The 22,932-nt window shown below is 43.7% G+C and overlaps 1 protein-coding gene across 2 annotated transcripts in view; it reads left to right on the forward strand.

Annotated features, from left to right (window-relative positions):
* Positions 1–22,932, forward strand: part of LOC136101007 (albumin) — a 433,515-nt gene that overhangs the window by 172,114 nt on the left and 238,469 nt on the right. The window lies entirely within an intron of this gene.

Raw genomic sequence — 22,932 nt, forward strand, 5'->3', positions numbered from 1 at the left:
CTGATAAGAAGACCAACAGAATGCTGAAGAAACTCATGTTTAGATTTATTACTATGGTAGCCAAGAAAGACTGATAAGTTTTCCCACGTTCTGTTGTGAGAGAGGCATGTTTGAGGAGGGGTGGATGGAACAGGTGACTAGGACTGACCAACTGAAGTATTCCATCCCATAACAATCATACTCCCTATATAAGAGGGTGATCATGAGGGTCAAGCTCTCTTCAACCATGGCTATGATCTAGAGAGGACCCTGTCTGTCTGCCTGTGATCTACAGGCCTCAGGCCCTGCATCCCTGCAACCAGGTTCCGGTTTGCTGTAAAGTCCCACCCATGACTTCTGGGGACCTGAGCTGCACCTGATGGAGCTGCCAGCTCCACACACCCAGCTCTGCTGCTGGAGTGACACCAGCTCCACATCGAGCATTCGAGTTTGGTTTTGTATATTTTGTATATATTCTCTATTTATTAGTAGCACTAGTAAAACCCTTTAAAACTCTCCAGCTTGAAGTCTAAGCCTCTCTTCCTTTCCTCTTATCTTTCCAATCATCTTTCCCATCTGAAGGAAAGGGGTGGCAGGAAGTGAGGGGATAACAGGGAGCGTCTGCCATGGTTTATTGCCACCTTGCCTTAAACCTTGACAGTTACATCACTCAGAAAAGGAGAAATTATTACTTTTTTTTTTTTTTTTTAAGTGATACTATCTTTCTACTGTTGCTCTTGCAGGAAAAAATTCTTACTATGTTAAAAACATTTCCAGGGAAAAGAATTCATTCTGCTTGACTTATCCAGCAGATGAGTGCAGAAATGTAGAGGAGGAAAGGGTTAAAAAGATGTCCTGCATTTGAGGAAAAATAATCAAAGTTTGCAAATATGAAAGAGAGAAGAATTCGGGGAGAGTGTAAGCTGGACAAAGCTACATATCAAAAAGCAATGGAGAATGGGAGGGGTTACCTATATCTGTATAATTAAATAAAATGCCTATCAAAGGGTGCATTTTACAATATGAGAACTATATATACATATATATATGCACAGATCTACTTAGATCAACTGCATATTAGGAAATCACAAAATGACTCAAGTGATAGATATTTTCTACCCAACTGGCTATTCCGTTGGGTCATGATGTGAACTACCTGAAAGTTGGAGGTATTTACATGACTGGTGTTATTGGTTCAGTCATATAACAGAATCACAGAGTGTTAGGGATTGGAAGGGACCTCAAAAGATCATCCAGTCCAATCCCCCTGCCGGAGCAGGAACACCTAGATGAGGTTACACAGGAATGTGTCCAGATGGGTTTTGAATGTCTCCAGAGTAGGAGACTCCACAACACCCCTGGGCAGCCTGTTCCGGTGATCTGTTACCCTCACTGAGAAGAAATTTCCTCTCAAATTTAAGTGGAACCCCTTGTGTTCCAGTTTGAACCCATTACCCCTTGTCCTAACACTGGCTGTCACCAAGAAGAGCCTGGCTCCATCCTCATGACACTCACCCTTTACATATCTATAAACATTAATGAGATCACCCCTCAGTCTCCTCTTCTCCAAACTAAAGAGACCCAGCTCCCTCAGCCTTTCCTCGTAAGGGAGATGCTCCACTCCCTTAATCATCTTTTTGGCTCTGCGCTGGACTCCCTCCAGCAGTTCCCTGTCCTTCTTGAACTGAGGGGCCCAGAACTGGACACAACATTTCAGACACGGTCTCACCAGGGCAGAGTAGAGGGGGAGGAGAATCTCTCTTGACCTACTAACCACCCCCCTTCTAATACACCCCAGGATGCCATTGGCCTTCTTGGCCACAAGGACACAGTGCTGGCTCATGGTCACCCTGCTGTCCACCAGGACCCCCAGGTCCCTTTCCCTACGCTGCTCTCTAACAGATCATTCCCCAACTTATACTGGAACCTGGGGTTGTTCCTACCCAGATGCAATACTTTACACTTGCCCTTGTTATATTTCATTAAATTTTTCCCTGCCCAACTCTCCAGCCTGTTCAGGTCTCCCTGGATGGTAGCACAGCCTTCTGGTATGTCAGCCACTCCTCCCAGATTGGTGTCATCAGCAGACTTGCTGATAGTACATTCTATTCCCTCATCTCAGTCAGTGATGAATATATTGAATAACACTGGCCCCAGTACTGACTCTTGAGGCACTCCACTAGATACAGGCCTCCAACTAGACTCCATCCCATTGACCACAGCTCTCTGGCTTCTTTCCTTCAGCCAGTTCGCAGTCCACCTCACTACCTGATCATCCAGACCGCACTCCCTCAGTTTAGCTGTGAGGATGCTGTGGGAGACTGTGTCAAATGCTTTACTGAAATCTAGACAGACCACACCCACCTCTCTGCCATCACCTATCCACCTCGTTATGTCCTCATAAAAGGCGATGAGGTTGGTCAAGCACAGCTTGCCCTTGGTGAAGCCATGTTGACTGCCCCTAATGACACTCTTATCCTTGATGTGCCTTGAGATGGCACCAAGGATAAGTTGTTCCATCACCTTCCCAGTGATGGAGGTGAGGTTGACCAGTCTATAGTTACTTGGGTCCTCCTTCCTGCCCTTTTTGAAGACTGGAGTGACATTTGCTTCCCTCCAGTCCTCAGGCACCTCTGCTGTTTCCCAAGACTTGACAAAGATGATGGAGAGCGGCCTACCAATGACCTCAGCCAGCTCCCTCAGCACCCACAGGTGCATCCCATGTGGACTCACGGATTCATGGATGTCCAGATTGCTTAATTGGTCCCTAACCCGGTCCTCATCAACTAAGGCAGACTCCTCCATCGTCTGACTTCCTCTGGGGCCTCAGGGGTACGGGGCTCCTCAGGACAGCCTCCGGCAGAGTAGACAGAGACAAAAAAGGTATTCAGTAACTATGACTTCTCTGTATCTTCTGTCACCAGGGCACCCACCTCATTCATCAGTGGGCCTACATTGCCTCTGGTGCTAGTTTTATCTGTCATGTATTTGAAAAATCTCTTTCTGTTGTCCTTGACCCCTCTCACCACGTTTAAGTCTAAGGAGGCCTTAGCTTTCCTAGTTGCCTCCCTATATTCTCTGACAATAGCCTTATATTCTTCCCAAGTGGCCAGCCCTGCCTTCCATGATCTGTAAACTCTCCTCTTCCACTTGAGCTTACCCAGCAGTTCCTTGTTTAACCAGGCAGGTGTCCTGGTTCCCTTCCTTGACTTCCTATGTGTTGGGATGCTCTGATCTTGAGCTTGGTAGAAGCAGTCCCCGAATGCTACCCAACTATCTTGGGCCCCTTTACCTTCAAGCAGCCTTGCCCATGGGATTTCCCCTAGCAATTGTCCGAAAAGGCCAAAGTTTGCCCTGCTGAAATCCAGGGTTGCAATTCTGCTTGCTATTCTGTTCCTGCCACATGAGATCCTGAACTCCACCATTTCATGGTCACTCCAACCAAGGCAGCCCTCAACCTTTACTACTTCAAACAGACCCTCCTTGTTAGTAAGGATGAGATTCAGCAGTGCACCTCTCCTAGTTGGCTCATCCACCATTTGCATGAAGAAGTTATCGTCAAGGCACTGGAGGTCGGGAGATTATGATCTGGTGGCAATTACAGAAACGTGGTGGGACAGTTCACATGACTGGAATGTGGTCATGGATGGCTACGCCCTTTTCAGGAAAGACAGGCCAGCCAGGCGTGGTGGTGGAGTTGCTCTCTATGTGAGAGAGCAACTGCAATGTACTAAATTCTGCCCAGGAGCGGATGAGGAACGAGTTGAGAGTGTATGGGTCAGGATCAAGGGACAGGCTGGCAGGGGTGATACTGTTGTAGGTGTCTATTATAGGCCACCGGATCAGACTGAGGAAGTTGATGAGGCCTTCTATGCGCAGCTGAGAGTGGCCTCACAGTCACAGGCCCTGGTTGTTGTGGGTGATTTTAACTTCCCTGATGTTTGCTGGAAGGACCATTCAGCCAGCCAGCCACAGTCCAGGAGGTTCCTCCAGTGCATTGATGATAACTTCCTCATGCAGATGGTGGAGGAGCCGACCAGGAGAGGTACACTGCTGGATCTCTTCCTCACTAACAAAGAGGGTCTGGTCGAAGCAGTAAAGGTCGAGGGCTGCCTGGGTTGCAGTGACCACGAGATGGTGGAGTTCAGCATCTCGTGTGGCAGGAACAGAATAGCAAGTAGAATTGCAACCCTGGACTTTGGCAGGGCTAATTTCGGCCTTTTCAAGCAATTGCTGGGGGAAATCCCCTGGGCAAGACTGCTTGAAGGAAAAGGGGCCCAAGAGAGCTGGATTGCATTCAGAGATTGCTTCTTCCATGCTCAGGATCAGAGCATCCCCACACGTAGGAAGTCGAGGAAGGGAGCCAGAAGGCCTGCGTGGTTGAATAGGGATCTGTTGGGTACGCTCAAGCAGAAGAGGCGAGTTTACAGGTCATGGAAGCAGGGACTGGCCACTTGGGAGGAATATAAGGCTGCTGTTAGAGGATGCAGGAAGGCAGCTAGGGTAGCCAAGGCCTCCTTAGAATTACAGCTGGCGAGAGGGGTCAAGGACAGCAAGAAGAACTTTTTCAAATACATAGCAGATAAAACTAATACCAGAGGCAATGTAGGCCCACTGATGAATGAGGTGGGTGCCCTGGTGGCAGAAGACACAGAGAAGGCAGAATTGCTGAATGCCTTTTTTGTCTCTGTCTACTCTGCTGGAGGCTGTCCTGGGGAACCCTGTACCCCTGAGACCCCGGATGAAGCCAGGTTAATGGAGGAGTTTGCTTTAGTCGATGAGGACTGGGTTAGGGAACAATTAAATAGTCTGGACGTCCATAAATCCATGGGTCCAGATGGGATGCATCCGCGGGTGCTGAGGGAGCTGGCTGAAGTCATTGCTAGACCGCTATCCATCATTTTTGCCAAGTCTTGGGAAACGGGAGAGGTGCCCGAGGACTGGAGGAAAGCAAATGTCACTCCAGTCTTCAAAAAGGGCAAGAAGGAGGACCCGGGTAATTATAGACCGGTCAGCCTCACCTCTGTCCCTGGGAAAGTAATGGAACAGCTTATCCTTGGTGTCATCTTAAGGCACATCAGGGATAAGAGGGTCATTAGGGGCAGTCAGCATGGCTTTACCAAGGGTAAGTCATGCTTGACCAACCTCATAGCCTTTTATGAGAATGTAACAAGGTGGATGGATGATGGCAGAGCGGTGGATGTGGTCTACCTTGACTTCAGTAAAGCCTTTGACACAGTCCCTCACAGCATCCTCACAGCTAAATTGAGGAGGTGTGGTCTAGACAATAGAGTAGTGAGGTGGGTTGCAAACTGCCTTAAAGAGAGAAGCCAGAGAGTGGTGGTCAATGGTGCAGAGTCCAGTTGGAGGCCAGTATCTAGTGGAGTGCCTCAGGGGTCAGTACTGGGGCCAATATAATTCAATATATTCACTAATGATTTAGACGAGGGAATTGAGTGTACTATTGGCAAGTTTGCTGATGACATTAAGCTGGGAGGAGTGGCTGACACGCCAGAAGGCTGTGCTGCCATCCAGCGGGACCTGGACAGGCTGGAGAGTTGGGCGGGGGATAACCTGATGGAATTTAACAAGGGAAAGTGTAGAGTCCTGCATCTGGGCAGGAACAATCCCAAGTTCCAGTATAGGTTGGGGAATGACCTATTAGAGAGCAGTGTAGGGGAAAGGGACCTGGGGGTCCTGGTGGACAACAGGATGACCATGAGCCAGCACTGTGCCCCTGTGGCATCCTTGGGTGTATTACAAGGGGGGTGGTCAGTAGATCGAGAGAGGTCCTCCTTCCCCTCTACTCCGCCCTGGTGAGACCCCATCTGGAATATTGTGTCCAGTTCTGGGCCCCTCAGTTCAAGAAGGACAGGGAACTGCTGGAGAGGGTGCCAGCGTAGGGCAACAAAGATGATTAAGGGAGTGGAGCATCTCCCTTATGAAGAAAGGCTGAGGGAGCTGGGTCTCTTTAGTTTGGAGAAGAGGAGACTGAGGGGTGACCTTATTAATGTTTATAAATATATAAAGGGTGAGTGCCACGAGGATGGAGTCAGGCTCTTCTCAGTGGCAAACAATGATAGGACAAGGGGCAATGGGATCAAGCTGGAACACAAGAGGTTCCACTTAAATTTGAGAAAGAATTTCTTCTCAGTGAGGGTAACAGAGCACTGGAACAGGCTACCCAGAGAGGTTGTGGAGTCTCCTTCCCTGGAGACATTCAAAGCCCGCCTGGACACCTTCCTGTGCGACCTCACCTAGGCGTTCCTGCTCCAGCAGGGGGAATGGACTAGATGATCTTTTGAGGTCCCTTCCAATCCCAAACATACTGTGATACTGTGACTGTGGCTGGCTGGCTGAGTACTCCTTCCAGCAAACATCAGGGAAGTTAAAATACCCCATGACAACCAGGGCCTGTGATTGTGAGGCCGCTCTCAGTTGCCTGTAGAAGGCCTCATCAACTTCCTCATCCTGATCTGATGGCCTGTAGTAGACACCCATAACATTATCACCCCTGCCAGCCTGCCCCTTAATTCTCACCCATAGACTCTCAACTCTCTCCTCATCTGTGCCTGGACAGTACTCAGTACACTGCAGTTGCTCTCTCACATAAAGAGCAACTCTACCATCTCGCCTGGCTGGCCTGTCTTTCCTGAGAAGGACATAGCCGTCCATAACCACATTCCAGTCATGTGTGCTGTCCCACCATGTCTCTGTAATTGCCACTAGATCATAAACACCTGCCCGAACACAGGTTTCTAACTACTTCTGCTTATTCCCCACGCTGCATGCATTGGTGTACAGGCATTTCAGGGAGCAAGCTGACCACACTGATTTCACCCTAGGGGTATGGGAGGCCTCCGGGTCTTTATCAGTTCTAGAGTGCTGCCCCACTGGTGCAAGCTCAGCTACAACCTCATCCCCCTTTGAATTTAGTTTTAAGCTCTCCAAAGGAGCCCTGCTAATTCCTGTCCCAGCATCCTTTTGCCCCTGCAAGATTACATTAAAAAAAAAAAAAAAAAAAAATCTGGCTGTAAAGAAAAGCAGTAGCTTTCAAACTGCTATTATACTGTTTGTCAGACAAAAATAATCAGATTTTTCCCCCATAGTCCACATTGCTAAGAGAGATGGAGTGATTTCTTGCTGTCTTCCTCAAGAACATTTTCCTTCTCAAAATTTATCCTAGTAGACTGTTTCCTATTTGCATTTTTCAGCCTTTTGTCCTCTTTTAGACTACATTTCACTTTGTATTAGTGAGAAAACGACAAACTTTGCTCTTTTTTCTCTCAGTGAGAGTTCTATTTCATATGCATTTAAGTCTCTGTGCCATTTAGTACCTAAGCCAGAGGTCCCCCTTGTAGAGATCCTTACTGGGAGACACTTGTGCATTAATGATCCACCAAGCTCAGTTAACCTGAGCTGTGCTGTGCTGCACATACAGTTTGGCCTTCAGGCCTGTGCTGCACTGCACATATCCCCTGGCTGCAGGATAAATTTAGCCAGCTCATTTTAACGAAAAATTCTGCAAGCAGTTCCCACTCCATGCTGATGGCTAGCTCCGTGTCCTTGCCCTTAACTAAAATTGCAGCAACAAGTTCTCATATGAACATCTTTCTTATCTGACAGTAGAAATTATAAGTAGTGCTGTTTTCTTTTTAGAAAATCCTCAGAAACACACAGGAAAGCACCATCACCTGTTACATCACCATACAATGAGACCTCACTGCTCTAGACAGTTTCTGATGAGGCTCATCCAGACAATGAAGCAAGACTACTGGTTTTCCCACTTCTCCAAGCAGAGCAAAAAGTTCTCAGACAGGAAGCACAATGACAAATTATCTCAGCCCCCTTCTTTCTCACCTCTAGTTACACCATGTTGGTCTGCAGAACCAGAATTGTGTGTGGCTTCTTCCTCTTTTCCTCCTTTCCTCTGCTATCCAGCTCTTTTCTCCATCATCCTCATTCCACCACAGAAATGGATGCTTCTTTCCAAGAAAGGACCATGGTGTTCACATTTCCACTGGGCATCATTATGTTGAAACCGCAAGTCTCCCCTCCTGGCCATCCCATTAATGTCATTTGTCACTATATGCCTACAACCCAGCCTTGCTGGTTTTGTAGAGCTTTTACCTGTTCATTGAGGAATTCCACAAGATACTCCTCCGCCGGTCGCCTGTCCCAGAATTTATGCCTTGCTTTGCACACTAGTTGTTCTCCATTAAGGACAAGCTTGAGATTATAAATTTTCAGATGGTGGTAACAAGCATATTGGGCTGTGGATAGTGGACCAGGAGGTGCAGCAAAAATGCAAGTATTACGATGTCACAGAAATGTTCAGATATAGCAGAGCAGCCCTGCAGTTGATGCCTGCTGAGAATACAAAAACATGTGCCTTGATGTTCCTTACAAAGTAAAACTCTCTGCAAATTAACATACGGACCAAAAGTGAAAGGTTATGTTGCATGACATGTCAGCAACTTCTCGGAAAGACATATATACAGATACATGTAGAACAAGTCTTTTATCCTGGTCCTTAGAGTAACCAATAATGCTTTTCTACTGTGTACTTCACCAAACTTATACAGTTTTCCATTGCTTTATGAAACAACCTCAGTTGTGAAAATAACCTTAGATCTGTAGAGTGTTTTATTATATGTTTTTGAAAACAAATTATTTTCTAAATATATACTTTAGAAAAAATGTTCTTACTTGTACTTTTGAGTTAATAATCAAAAATACTTGCAATTAGGTACCTCTTAGCATTTTAACCTCTTTTTTTCAGTCCTTCTCAAAAATTACTAACATTTTAGTAACTTCACAAAATGTCCAGTGTAACAATATGCAAATACACACAGAGAACCACGAACAACCGTTCATTTTGTGAGCTACCATTTGCATAGCAATACAAAACATTTCTGTGTTGACTGGATAGGCTTGAGTGCCTGAAGTTCAGGGATCTTTTCTGAATACAGTATTTTAGGTATATCAATACTTTAGGCATATCAAAATCATCAGCAATTCATGACAACAGAAAGCAGGGCTGGACTGGGATTTCAATCAGTGTAGTGTGCATGCCTGGTAATAGTCCAGGAGACAGTGACCAGTGGTGTGGCAAATGAATGCGTATTTTTTTAGTACAGATCTGAATTTTCCTCTCAGGAGAGGCACATAGAAAGGAGTGAGAAGAAGAGATCTGAAAAAAAAAAAAAATAAATGAAAGAAAAAGAGACACATTCTATAGGGTTAAGTGCAAGAGTGCAATAAGAGGCAGCCTCTTTGTGCTTGCAAATCTGAAGGGACTTGCAAGAAGGAATTAAATTGCCCTTGACTGAGAAAAACAGAGTAAACCAAAGAGGGCTAAGGGCAGGGAAGGGACTGTGAACAGATGGTGGCTGTTCCCACCATTTCCACCATTGTCTGGTTTTTTTTTTCGTGTGTGTGGTGTTGCACAAGTAACTCAAATGCTCGTTTTACCAAATCCTGAACCACACATTATTAGTCCCATTTTAAAGGAATGGGAGCTGAAATGACAAAGTTAAGCATAGCTATAAGTGCTTTCTAAAACACCACATAATATTCAGAGGTGTTGAAAATGGAAAGCTGCTTAAAAATTTTTTTTTTTTTTTTTAGTTATACAATATGAATAAGCATAGGAGGTCAGGAGCTGTTTTCTGGACATCGACGCATGTGGAATGGAATGTCTTGTCCATACAGCTGAAGTCTCCTTTCCTACAAAACAGTGTGTCCTCACCCACAGGGAGAGTCCCTTATTCGTTCTGGCCCATGAATTTGCTGGGCATTTTATGGGACAGTGGCTAAGTATATGTAAGAAGTTCTTCAAATCATTACCTTAATGTGATAATACCCTGACTTCCTCATCCTATCCAAATAACACAATTACCTAGATTTTTGCCAATGTTCTATTATTAAGTTGATTCTGTCTTGTATTTCAGCACTGAGAGAAAATAAAGTACTGAGCTATAAATGATGACAACAAAGCCTAGTATCCCTCTCATTGCTTTAACCAACATGTTCTCTCTCAGTATTTTACTATTTTCTTGGAATTAAGAAGCAATCAAAGCAGCAGAGTGGCTTCAACTTAGTGCTGGGTTAGAGGTGTGTTTAGTACAAACTGTTTAATCTTGATTTTTCCCACTAGTTCTTCTGCTTATGGCAAAAGGCAGCCACAAGAGTAATTACATCTGTATATACATGTTCATAAGAAACAAATCCTGGAGTATAACAGTCCCATGTGGTCTGAAGATACTGGAGTTTGTTTTCAGTTCACCATAAAAAGGCATAAAGAACAGTCATGGATAGCAAGACTGTAATCTCCCTCCTGATTCTCTCTTTTATGGGCAACTTTCCTAAAAAAAATTCAATTTATTTTCCTTTATAATACAACTCTTCTGCAATATGGTTTAGCTAAACAGAATGTTTTCAAGGTGTGTAAGACTTGTGTGTTCACACTGTCTTTGAGGTAGCAGGTCAAGAAAAACATATTCATGGAGAGTCAGAGCAGGCCAATTTCTTGTCTCCTATTACTCTTCTGCTAGCTGAGATTCACTGACATTGGTGAACTTGTTCTTTAAATATTTTGAGAAAAATGAGATTAAAACCAGGACCTGAGAATAATAGCCTGTAATAACTTTGGCATATTGCATCGCTATCACTTTTCATGCTGGTTTTATAACAACAGGCCCTGAGATGAAAACTGGGAATATTCCACTTAGTTTGAACTAATCTACTTCTAATCAGCAACCATCTGTTAGATCTCTTTCCTGAGAAGTGTGAGGGTAAAAAAACCCACAAAATCTGCTGGGAAAGTCCAAAAAGTATTTTGCAGGCAGAAAGTATGCCCAGTTTAGAGGTCTGGAATGCTTCCAAGACTCAGCACCTGTGGATGCTTGCTCCTACTGCATGCTGGCTTCATGTTGGGATGACACACCTCCGCAGTCTCTTGTGAGCCACAACAGAGCTGTATGTGGCTAGTCTCCAGGCTGGACAGCAGGCTAACAGGATGTCTGTATCATTACACACACCTGCATCGAAGCCCTGGCACAGCTTTGGGAATCTAATCTTCTGTTGAGCCTGCAGATGGAATGCTGCTGCTCTGCTGTGACACTATGTGCTACCTAACGTTTGGCCTTCAAGTGCATTTGTTTCTGCTTTCTGTCAGGTAGGTAGAGAGGTGTTGGTCAGCTAAAAGAAGCATCAGTAGATTCAATTAGGCAGAAGGTAAGTGAAGAAGGGAAACAAGTGGATGATGGTATCAAGATACGGAGGGTGACATAAAGGGTGTTGCTGTTTGATCCTAAGGGATGTCAAGACTATAGACAATAAGAGAGGATTGATGAGCTAACTGGGATTTTGGCTCCTGTGGCCATCTCAGTAGCAGGAGCATGCATGTGCCCCACACCCATTTATCTGGAGCTTGTCTTTGCTGCTTGGTGATACTGCTCTCAAAGTACTCAATCTTCTTTTTCAAGTATGTTCCACAGTTCAGCTGTCAGGAATTTGATGCTGAAGATGCAGCTTACCTTAGTAGGAAAAATGGACAAATATTGTGATTGTAAATTTTAACCTGTGATATCTGACTTGAAAACAGGAAGACACCCCAGGGTTTGTAGTGGATTGAGCTGGGGAAGCCCTGGGCTTCATGGCTTGTGATCTTGAATACCTACTGTCACTTTCCTGGTGTTCTGTACTCAGTTTCTAAAGCTGGAAGCTGGAATAACTTTTTTTTTTTTTTCTTCAGTAGGGAAACATGCGTCTGAAAAGATTGTCAGAGAACAGCAAATTCAATCTATGGACTTGCATACTGTACAAGTGGGGCGTAATTTTATCAAACTCCATGCCAAAGCTTGTTGGGTTTCTTACTCCTTGCAGTTACACAGAGATGCTTCTCCAGAGGTCTCCACACCTTTCCTAGCATCTTAATTAAGCTTCTAACTGAAATATATTGGTGGTTCTTTCACACCAAGTAGCAGTGTAGAATTTTAGCTCCAACAGGTTTCACCTCCAGACGGTATGCATGGGGAGTAGCAATCTGCCTCTTCAGCTAGGTTTTTTCTTCCTCTCATATGACAGAACCCCACACTTCCAGGAATCTTTCATTGCACTTGGTGTTGTGGGCTTTCAAAATGTTATAATGGCAACTTATAAACTGTTACTTGTTCAAAGTCTGCAGATCTCAAATGCCCTGTTCTTCCTCAGTGAAGGTACTAGCTCAAACCCATAAAAAGCAATAAAAAATCAACTTTTTATCCCTCCTGCTTTCTCCAATTATATTTTTCGTTTTTAGTTTGGTTCACTTACAGACATTATAAGCTTTCCTTTTATTTCCTTTCCTCTCAGAGATGATACTGGCAGTGGAGCTGTGGTGTCACTGCATCCAGACTGTCACAGGATTAGTGTTTCCTAAGCACGTGGCCAACATGGAAATCATTCCTAGGGGCCCACACTGCAACACTGTTGAAATCATGTAAATAAAGTCAGCAGGCAAGAAAAGGTATGGCTTACAAATACCAAAGAGTTGACAGCACTTAAGCTTATAATCCTCAGCCTTTTCTTTGTCCTCCTCTGACCTCCTCAGGTAACAATATTATAATAACTACAGTGAAATATTCTTTCAATTGCAGAACAACACTGAAGAAAAGACAGCAAATCTGTTTAGATCCCCAGGCCAAACGACTGAAGCAGATAATTAACAAGATTTTGTACAGGTAACTGCCAGGATTAGCTAGTAACTGGATTTAGTCCACCAAAGGGCATATTTTCTCCACTATAAACACCAAAGTGCATGCAGTCTTCAGCTATTTCTCTGAGAGCCATTTGATTAGTGTAGGCCTAGTGTTAGCAATCAGGACACATAACCACGGGCGTAGTTATATGTGGTGCTTTATTTCAGCGCTGGGAAACCAGGGGTTCGCACCCAAAGCTGGCTTCCATCGCCAGTTTAGGTTACACAGTATTTATGCAGTCCATTCACATACATATTCATATATTCATTAGGATCATTAGAATATGTAACAGTTGCTCAACATTTATTGCAACATCGATTGCAACACCTTGGAACTACTTTGATCATGCGCAGTGTCCTCTGGTGGTCTTTCAGGGGGTCTTCAGGAGGAAGTAAGTAGTCTTCATCGCTTCTCTCCTTTTCACCTTTTGATGCTGCACATGCGCACTACTCTAAAATTGCACAACTGCTGACTAGCTTAATTTCCAGAGATACTGTATATATTTCTCCTCATTCTAAGCATATTTGGGCTAAGATAAACACTAGGTTGATAAGATAAAGGTATGCTCAATTCCCTTATTAGGTAAAACACGGTATGCAAAGGTTGAATCAGCCTGGTACCCATCCCAGAAAAGAACATCTTGTAAAATTGATCCTGTTAGTCTCCTATTAAGATTGACTGTATTGATTGTATTAGTATAATCCCCTATAAAATTGATTCTATCTCTAACATGTCCCCACTTTGAGAATGCTTTTCTATTCTTAGACAATGCATTCTCACCTTAATCAACTATTTTGATTATTCTTCATAAGCTGGAGGGTTTTCGAATACAGGATTATCATAATTCCTACTCAAGACACTAAAAATGCGATCATTCCTAGCACTTGTTTGACTAAGTACACGCCTAATACCTACATACAATAAGCAAAGAAGCACAATCACAATTGCAAGTACAACTACACTTTCTAGTAGTGAATGTACCCATCCTCCCAAATTTAAACCAAATGTATTCAACAGAGCGCCCATCCAGCTCTGTTCTGCATCCTGCTTTTCTTTTTGCAGCTCCATCTCTGTTTGGGTCAGTTGGGAAATGTCCTTCTCAACTTCTGAAGTTACATTTGGAACATAGATGCAGCAATGATCAGTTCTGTCTTTCAAATATCCACAGACACCATTTTCTTTCAGTAACATTACGTCGAGTGCCATTCTATTCTGCAAGGTCATTTTAGTTGTAGCCTGTAATTGTATATTAAGTTCCCGAAAACCCTTTTTAGTTATTCTGGCCAATCGATCCATTTGCCCAATCAATTTATTAATCATTTCTCGGTTTCTGTATGCCGCAATTGGTGCAAAGAAAGATTCTAGTGCCCAGCCAAATTTAACACTGCTTGATGGTTCGTGCCACACATCTTCATCTATGTCTCGTTTGTGCCTAACCTGTAGAAGTTCTTGCCTATTTTCCAAGGGTGACTTTTTCCAAATAGGACATAGGGTTGGCAGTCCCAGAGTAATTTCCCTTACTGGTCCTCCTATTGGTAGGTGAGTTGTCCAGGTCCCATCACTTAAGGCCCAAACCAGATGTCCCACACTACCTATAACGCCTCTACAATCAATTCTATCTCCGTCAGTGCCTATCTTGGTTGCTTCCTTTGGATCCAATTGTTTCTGACAAATGCAATCTGCAATTGTTGCAACTTTAATGATGGACAGAGGTATCTCTTTTACATCTGTCTGGCAGGTTATTACTTGTGAACAATTCCACCATGGTACTATTGTTCCTCCTGTTACATTGGACCACCGTACACACCATGGAAATGCTTCACTATATTGGTACTGTTGTACAATACTCAGTGTCCACATGTTATTCCATGATTCAGTTATATTTTTGCTATTTTGATCTTTGCATTCCCAGTAAGTCCGTTCAATCTTTTCATTTACCGTCTCTTTGGTCCAGCTTTCATAGGTGCACCCGGTTTTCCATCCACCTGAACCAATTTTCCCTCTGAGTCTCATACAATCTTCTATTGTCATTACTTCTGTCTTGGGTCCGCTTTTTACCCATCGCTCAGTTGGGACTTCTTCTATTCTAGTGCGAGATTCACATGCTATTTTACTAGTTTTATTTACTTCTGGTAAGGTGGTAGATATTATTTCCCACTGTATTGGATCTTCAGCCGATTTTGGAACTGGAAGGCAAGCAGTGATGCTACTGGTATTCTGGGTCAATGCAAAATCTCGAATTAGCCCTATCATCAGATTCTCTGCCTGATTCTGTACGCTTTGTACTACCTGTGGCACCTGGGTACTTTCATTATTGTTTACTGCTCTTCGTGGCCTAATTTGCAATCCCATTTGAATTGTCCCATTTTCCCACCGTTTATCAGAGGCCTTGTGGAATAGAGTGGCACTTCCCCCTCCAATTTTTAAAAGTACAAACACTCTAACCAAAATCACAATTCGGTAATAAAAACCAGACATTACTGCGATGTAATCTTGAGCGTGGTAGGACCCACTATCTGCGATTTCCACAGTCTTGGAACTCTTTTCACTCGGGTATAGTGTATCCAGGAGTCTACTCCAGAAACTTTGACTGCGGTGAATGTAGTCAGGAGCACTTGATAGGGTCCGTCCCAGCGCTCTTTTAAGGGTTCTTCATTCCAAGTTCTTATATACACCGTGTCTCCAGGCTCTATATCATGTACCGGATTTTCGAGTGCTAGTGGGCGATTCCACACCAGTGCAGATCTAAGTTGGTTCAATGTCCTGCCAAGAGACAACACATAATTGTGCAAGTCCTGATTACCTTTCACATGTACCTCTGGGTTTGGGTCTGGTGCTTCATATGGTTTGCCATACAAAATCTCGTATGGACTTACTGACATCCCACTCCTAGGTTTAATCCTAATATGCAGCAATGCTATTGGCAATGCCTGAGGCCATTGAATTTTTGCTTCCTGACAGATCTTGCTAAGTTGCCTTTTTAGAGTTTGATTCATTTTCTCCACTTGTCCACTAGATTGGGGTCTCCATGGGGTATGTAACTCCCATTTAATTCCCAAACATCTGCTGATTTCTTTTACTAATTGTGCCGCAAAGTGTGGTCCTCTATCAGAAGATATCCCCAGTGGTACCCCAAATCTAGGGATTATTTCCTTTAGTAACCATTTTACAGTTTCTTTTGCTTGGTTGGTGCGACAAGGGAAAGCTTCCGGCCATCCTGAAAAGGTATCTACCCCAACTAGTATATACCTGAATCCTCGGGTTCTGGGGAGCTCTACATAATCTATTTGCCAATAATCCCCAGGTTGTACACCTGTCTTAATTTTCCCATTTCTATTTTTCTTTTTACTAAAGGATTATTTTTCAAGCAAATTTCACACTTAGCTGTAATAGACTTTGCCATTGTTAACATCTGGACCGAGATAATTTGTTTTCTTAGATAAGCTACCAATGCTTCTGCACCCCAGTGACACTTCTGGTGTTCCGTCTGAAGTATTCCTCTCATAATAGTGGTTGGTACCACAACTTGTCCATGGGTGGTTACATACCACCCAGAATTATTCTTGCTGGCTCTTACTAGACTTACCAATTTTTCATCTTCTGTAGAATATTTAGGTGGTTCTGAAGGTAATAAATCAATTGCTCTTACCTTCTGAGAGACAAGACCCACCATTGTTCTTACTTGCCGTGCTACTGACCGAGCTGTTTGATCAGCAAGCCGATTTCCCTCGATGATTTTTGATGTTCCACTTTCATGAGCTTTACAGTGCATTACAGCAACTTGTGATGGTTTTTGGATGGCCTTAATCAGGTTCAGTATCTCCTCCTGGTATTTAATGTTTGTTCCTTGTGAAGAGAGCAGTCCCCGCTCTTTCCAAAGGGCTCCATGCACATGAACAACTCCGAAAGCATATTTTGAATCAGTCCATATATTAACTTTCTTGTTTTCGCTGAGTTCCAATGCCCTGGTTAAAGCGATTAACTCCGCTTTTTGTGCTGAGGTGTTTGGTGGTAAGGGCTTAGCCTCAATTACTGTCTTGGCAGTAGTGATCGCATATCCTGCATACCGCATTCCATTCTCCACAAAGCTACTGCCATCAGTAAAGAGTTCCCAGTCAGTTTCTGCCAGCGAGTGTCTTTCAAATCAGGGCGACTTGCGTGGGTATATTCGATGACTTCCACGCAATCATGTTCCAGGTCTCCTTCTTCAGTACCTGCACCCAAAAACTTAGCAGGATTCATTAGGTTAGTAGTTTTTAGAACAACATCATCTTGTTCTGTCAGAATTACCTGGTATTTCATCATTCTGCTTGGGGAAAGCCAATGGCCCCCCTTTTGTTCCAGTACTGTTGTCACCATATGGGATACAAACACTTCTATCCTTTTTCCCATAGTTAGTTTTCGGACCTCCTGGATCAGTATTACTGTAGCAGCTACCGCTCGTAAGCATGCCGGCCACCCAGCACTTACTGGATCTAGCTGTTTAGAAAAATAGCCGACAGGTCTTTTCCAAGATCCCAGTCGTTAGGTTAATACCCCCAAGGCAAGTCTTTGTCGCTCATGTACAAACAACTGGAAATCTTTGCTCAAGTCCGGCAGGCCCAAAGCAGGTGCCTGCATCAAAGCTTGTTTCAATTTTCGGAAAGCCTCTCGTTGTGGCTTTCCCCACACTAGGGTCTTATTCTTCTGTGCCTCATATAAAGGTTTGGCAATAAGTCCATAGTCCATGATCCAGAGCCTGCACCATCCTGTCATTCCTAAAAAGGATCTTCATTCATGTAAGTTTCGTGGTTTTGAAATAGCACAGATAGCATGCACACGGTTTGTACCTAATTTCCGCTGTCCTTGAGAAAGCTCGCATCCTAAATAAATCAGTCTCGGATGCGATTTGAGCTTTACTTTTCGATACTTTGTACCCATTCATTCCCAATTGGTTCAGTATTTCAATTGTTACCTGGATGCAGAGTTCTCGTGTCTCAGTCACGATCAAAATGTCATCCACGTATTGTAGCAACAGGTACCGCTGTCGAGGGATTACGATGTGGCCTTTCGTAGTCCATTCCTCGAGTTCCTTAGCCAACTGATTTCCAAACATGGTTGGGCTATTCTTGAATCCTTGCGGAAGACGTGTCCAGGTTAACTGAGTTTTCCTTCCATTGTGTGGATTTTCCCATTCAAAGGCAAATAACTTTTTGCTTTCCTGGTCAAGGGGTATGCAGAAGAAGGCATCTTTTAAATCAAGTACAGTAAACCATTTATATTTCTCCTTCACAGATGTTAACAAGGTATATGGGTTTGCAACTACCGGATAAATATCCTTAGTGATCTGGTTTACAGCCCGCAAATCTTGGACTAATCGGTAACTACCATCGGGTTTCTTTACTGGAAAAATTGGAGTATTATATTCTGATTCACATTCCTCTAGGATTTCATATCTCAAAAATTTCTCAATTAGAGGAACTATTCCTAACCTAGCTTCTAATTTCAGTGGGTACTGTCTCAACTATACTGGCTTGGCCTCTTCCTTTAATTCCACTTTTACGGGCTGGGCTGCTTTCGATTTCCCAGGTATGTCAGTCGCCCATACCATAGGGATCACCGCCTCCTCCACAGCTTGTGGTACCTCCGCTACCGGGTTTTCTTTTAATAACAGAATTTGTCCTACCTTGGATTCTGGAATTTTCATTACCAGGTTTCCATTCTCGAATGTTATTACAGCATCCAATTTGGTCAATAAGTCCCGTCCTAAAAGGGAAACTGGACAGTCTGGAACATATAAGAACTCATGGGTTAATTCCTTTTCTCCGAAACACAGATCTAAGGGTTGAAGGAATGGCCGTACTTCTTCCTTCCCTGTGGCACCAACAATCGTTGTCTTTTTATGACTTACTGTTCCCTGTAAAGAATTTAGCACAGAATAAGTAGCCCCTGTGTCCACCAAAAATCTCACATCCTGATCCCCCACTTGTATTGTCACCAGGGGTTCCTTATTCTGGATATCTGTTTCTGTGCTGCCATATAGTCAGCTGCTGTTATTATACTCCCCCAACACTATAGTTTGTATTGCATTCCCTGCTGCGCTTGGTACCTGACCCGTAGAGCCCGGACGATTCGGGCATTCAGTTTTCCAGTGTCCTTCCTCCTTACAATAAGTACATTGATTTATACCAAGCTTTACAACAGGCCTCAGAGAGGTTCCTTGAACATTCCGAAAACTGCACCCTCAGCCGCCTCTAGCTCCCCTGCCGCGGGCTTCCATTCCTATTCCTCTGCCTTGCCCTTGGACCAGGGCCAACAAGTCTTGCTGAGAACGCCTCGACTGCTCCTTTTCTCTATTAGTATAAACTTTCCAGGCTGTTTCTAACATAACATCCAGATCTCGCAATTGTGCCCCCTCCAGTTTCTGTGATTTCTTCTGAATATCATCCTGAGACTGCCCCAAAAAGATCAAAGCCAACTGGACCCTTGCTTGTTCCGTTTCAATATCTAAATCCGTATATCTTTTTGCAGTTTCCTTCAATCTTTCTAAAAAGGCTGAAGGGGATTCATTCTTTTCCTGCCTAACATTATACAATTTTGACCAATTCATTTGTTTCGGCATAGCAGTCTGAACACCAATTAATAACCAGTCCTGATATCTCCAGAGGCAAAGCTGACCACCTCCAGTATTATAATCCCACCGGGGATCCTCTTTTGGGAAATTTTCATTAACATTACCGCCCACAGTCCCATTCCGAATATCCTCTCTTACTTTATCTCTTGCTACCCATATAACCATATCTTTTTCTGTAGAATCCATTAATGTGTTAAGAATCACCTGCAAATCATCCCAATCAGGATTCTGTGTTTTAATTATCATCTTAATTATCCTTGCAACCTTGTCTGGGTTTTCCCGGTAAGGACCAGCTGATTGTTTCCAAATCATTAGATCTCCTGGTGAAAACGGGACTTTTACATAAACTGGTTCTCCCCCCACTCCTACCGCTTGTCTCAAGGGTGCTATTACATTTGACGGTTCACCTGCCTGTTTCAAAGGTGCTATTACATTTGACGGTTCACTCCCCTTTTGGGCTTCCTTTTCTCTGTTCCTAGTTCTGTGGGATATTGGTGTAGTTGTTACTCCTTTTACTCCGGTTGCTGCCCCCTCATCCCCACTGGAATCAATATCATTTTCAGTAAGACGCACAGGTGCCGAGGGTTTAAGGGGTTTAGGTGCAGAGGGTTCAATTTCTGAAGGCGCAACGTCTAAACACGGCAGATCTGAAGCGTTGCCGCGGCTACTCTCTACTGCCAAACACGTTATGCATTTCTTTTCCACCGTACAGCCCGTACATTTATGATTAGTACCGCTCCTCTGGACTAACATTAACCCACATTCCTTCCTCCAGTCCTGTTTCTGTTCAAGATAGAAAAAGAGATCCACATACTGTACTTCATCCCATTTACCTTCCCTTTGACAAAACCTCATTAATTCAACAATAGTTCCATGTTCTAAAGTACCCTCCGGTGGCCAACGTACTTCATTAGGCAAGTCATATTCAGGCCACCAGTGAGTACAATATTCAATTAATTTCTTTTTACTCATTGATTGTCCAAATCCAGCCTCCTTCCAATGTTTCAGCAAACAATCTAATGGTGGCATCATGTACCACACATACCAACACAAAAGACTAACGCAGAAACGGGTTAATACAGAAAGATAACACACGGATAACTTTGAAATCACCAGTCTCAACAGCGAACACAGGTCAAATTACCAGAACGATGATCTGTACTCACTGTTGAAACCGGCAACCCCAGACAACCAGATAAATAACCAGACCAAGTGGTGAGCCTGAATAACACTAATAACAGACCAGGTGTGCACAAATAATCCAGACCCTAAGTGCGCGCAGATAACCAGACAGGCAAAACCAGAACCAGACAACCAGATACCAGATGCCAAACCTGCAGAGGTTTCCCTCTGTCTAACGGATGGCTGCCTAGGCAATACCTCAGGAGCTCCCTGCCCAACCGAGTGTGGCTTTCGCCGCCTCTGACTGGCAGGCTACCGGATGCCTGACCAACAGGCTACAGGACCAGAACAGAACCAGACCAGATGGGTACCAAATAATCCAGGTAAAACAACAGATAAAGCACCTTCTTACCAATCAGAGGTCCGTCGTGAGCAGCGGAGAGCCGGTCGCGTCCGATGCACTCCCCAAGAATACCTCGGTGCCGGCCAGAGCAGGATCGAGACGCGAGCCGTCTCAGCAATGCCCGCGAGGTCCCATCTGGGTCGCCAAAATGTTAGCAATCAGGACACATAACCACGGGCGTAGTTACATGCGGTGCTTTATTTCAGCGCTGGGAAACCAGGGGTTCGCACCCAAAGCTGGCTTCCATTGTCAGTTTAGGTTACACAGTATTTATGCAGTCCATTCACATACATATTCATATATTCATTAGGATCATTAGAATATGTAACAGTTGCTCAACATTTATTGCAACATCGATTGCAACACCTTGGAACTACTTTGATCATGCGCAGTGTCCTCTGGTGGTCTTTCAGGGGGTCTTCAGGATGAAGTAAGTAGTCTTCATCGCTTCTCTCCTTTTCACCTTTTGATGCTGCACATGCGCACTACTTTAAAATTGCACAACAGCTGACTAGCTTAATTTCCAGAGATACTGTATATATTTCTCCTCATTCTAAGCATATTTGGGCTAAGATAAACACTAGGTTGATAAGATAAAGGTATGCTCAATTCCCTTATTAGGTAAAACACGGTATGCAAAGGTTGAATCAGCCTGGTACCCATCCCAGAAAAGAACATCTTGTAAAATTGACCCTGTTAGTCTCCTATTAAGATTGTATTAGTATAATCCCCTATAAAATTGATTCTATCTCTAACACTAGGAATGCAGAAGGACTAGAACAAGTTGATCTCCAGACAAGGCCAACAAAAACAAGGCCAACGTGACATATCTCTGTAACTTAGCACAAACAACCAAACAGATATGTGTCATACTTTTCAAGCAAGTATATTGATCCAGGGTTCCTCAGGATTGTGTTCAGCACCACATCGCCTGGGGCCATGTTTAGGCTTTCTGGAGGAAGAGCCTTGAAAGCAATACAATGTTGCTCAGCACTGCCCTGTGCAAACTGGTCTGGCCAAGAGATAGGATGATCAACAGAACAAGCTTCTCTTGGGTCCATGGGAGGGTGCATTTCCTCAGAGATAAATTACACACAACAGCTATCTGGACAAAGTTATTCCAGAATAGTTTCAAGTGACTTCCCACTAGTGCAAATTAAACAAACGTTCAACTAAAAAGAAACAAGGAAGAAATATTTTTGTTTGTCTCCCACTAAAAGTGAATCTGGTTTTGTCAGGTTTTAAGGTTTGTAAATTAATCTCACTGTTTTGTGTCTGCTGTAATTCATTACAATATCTGCATTACAGCTCATACAAGAAATGGCATCAGTAAAGGAAACAGAGGCACCTCTGCAAACAAGCAAAAACTGCATAGGAATGCCGTTAGCCTTCAAGTGTCTTCAGGGTCAGAGTATTCATTATTTTATTCTAGCTCTTTCTATCCTTACTGCTCTCCATGTACAGGTTGTTAATCTGCAACAGGAAACTGCTGGGCTCAATAGGCTGTCACAACACTAGCAGACTCTTATATTTTATGGCAAAATTTTACATGGTGCTTAACCACACAGAAATTTAAAGCAATTTCCTAACCTCTCGTGGTTTAACCCAAGCTAGCAATACAACCACGATAGCTGCTCACTCAATCCCTCCCCCCAAATAGGGGAGAGAATTGAAAGGGAAGGGAGAAATTTTGACTGAGATAAACACAGTTTAATAAAATAACAAAATACTGATACACTACTAGTAAATACATATATAAATTAGAAATAAAAGATGCTCAAGACAATTCCTCATGAACTTGGTTCATGAGCAGCCAGTCCCAGGAAGCAACAGCCTGGTCCTGATCTCAAAGAGGAGGAAAAAAAAAAAAAAAAGGCAGAAAGGCTCAGAGGCCTTTGCAAAACAGCAAAAGATCAAACAAACTGTTCCAAACCAAAACTCCCCCAGCTCGAGAGAGAAGGTATCTGGAAGCAAGCAAGAATGATGCCCCAAAGAGAGAGACCAAAAGATCTCCCCTCACCCTCCTTAACTATGAAGCATGACACTAACGGGATGGAATACTCTTATTGGTC

This window comes from Patagioenas fasciata, chromosome 4 (genome assembly GCF_037038585.1).
Source record: "Patagioenas fasciata isolate bPatFas1 chromosome 4, bPatFas1.hap1, whole genome shotgun sequence".
Lineage (NCBI taxonomy): Eukaryota > Metazoa > Chordata > Aves > Columbiformes > Columbidae > Patagioenas > Patagioenas fasciata.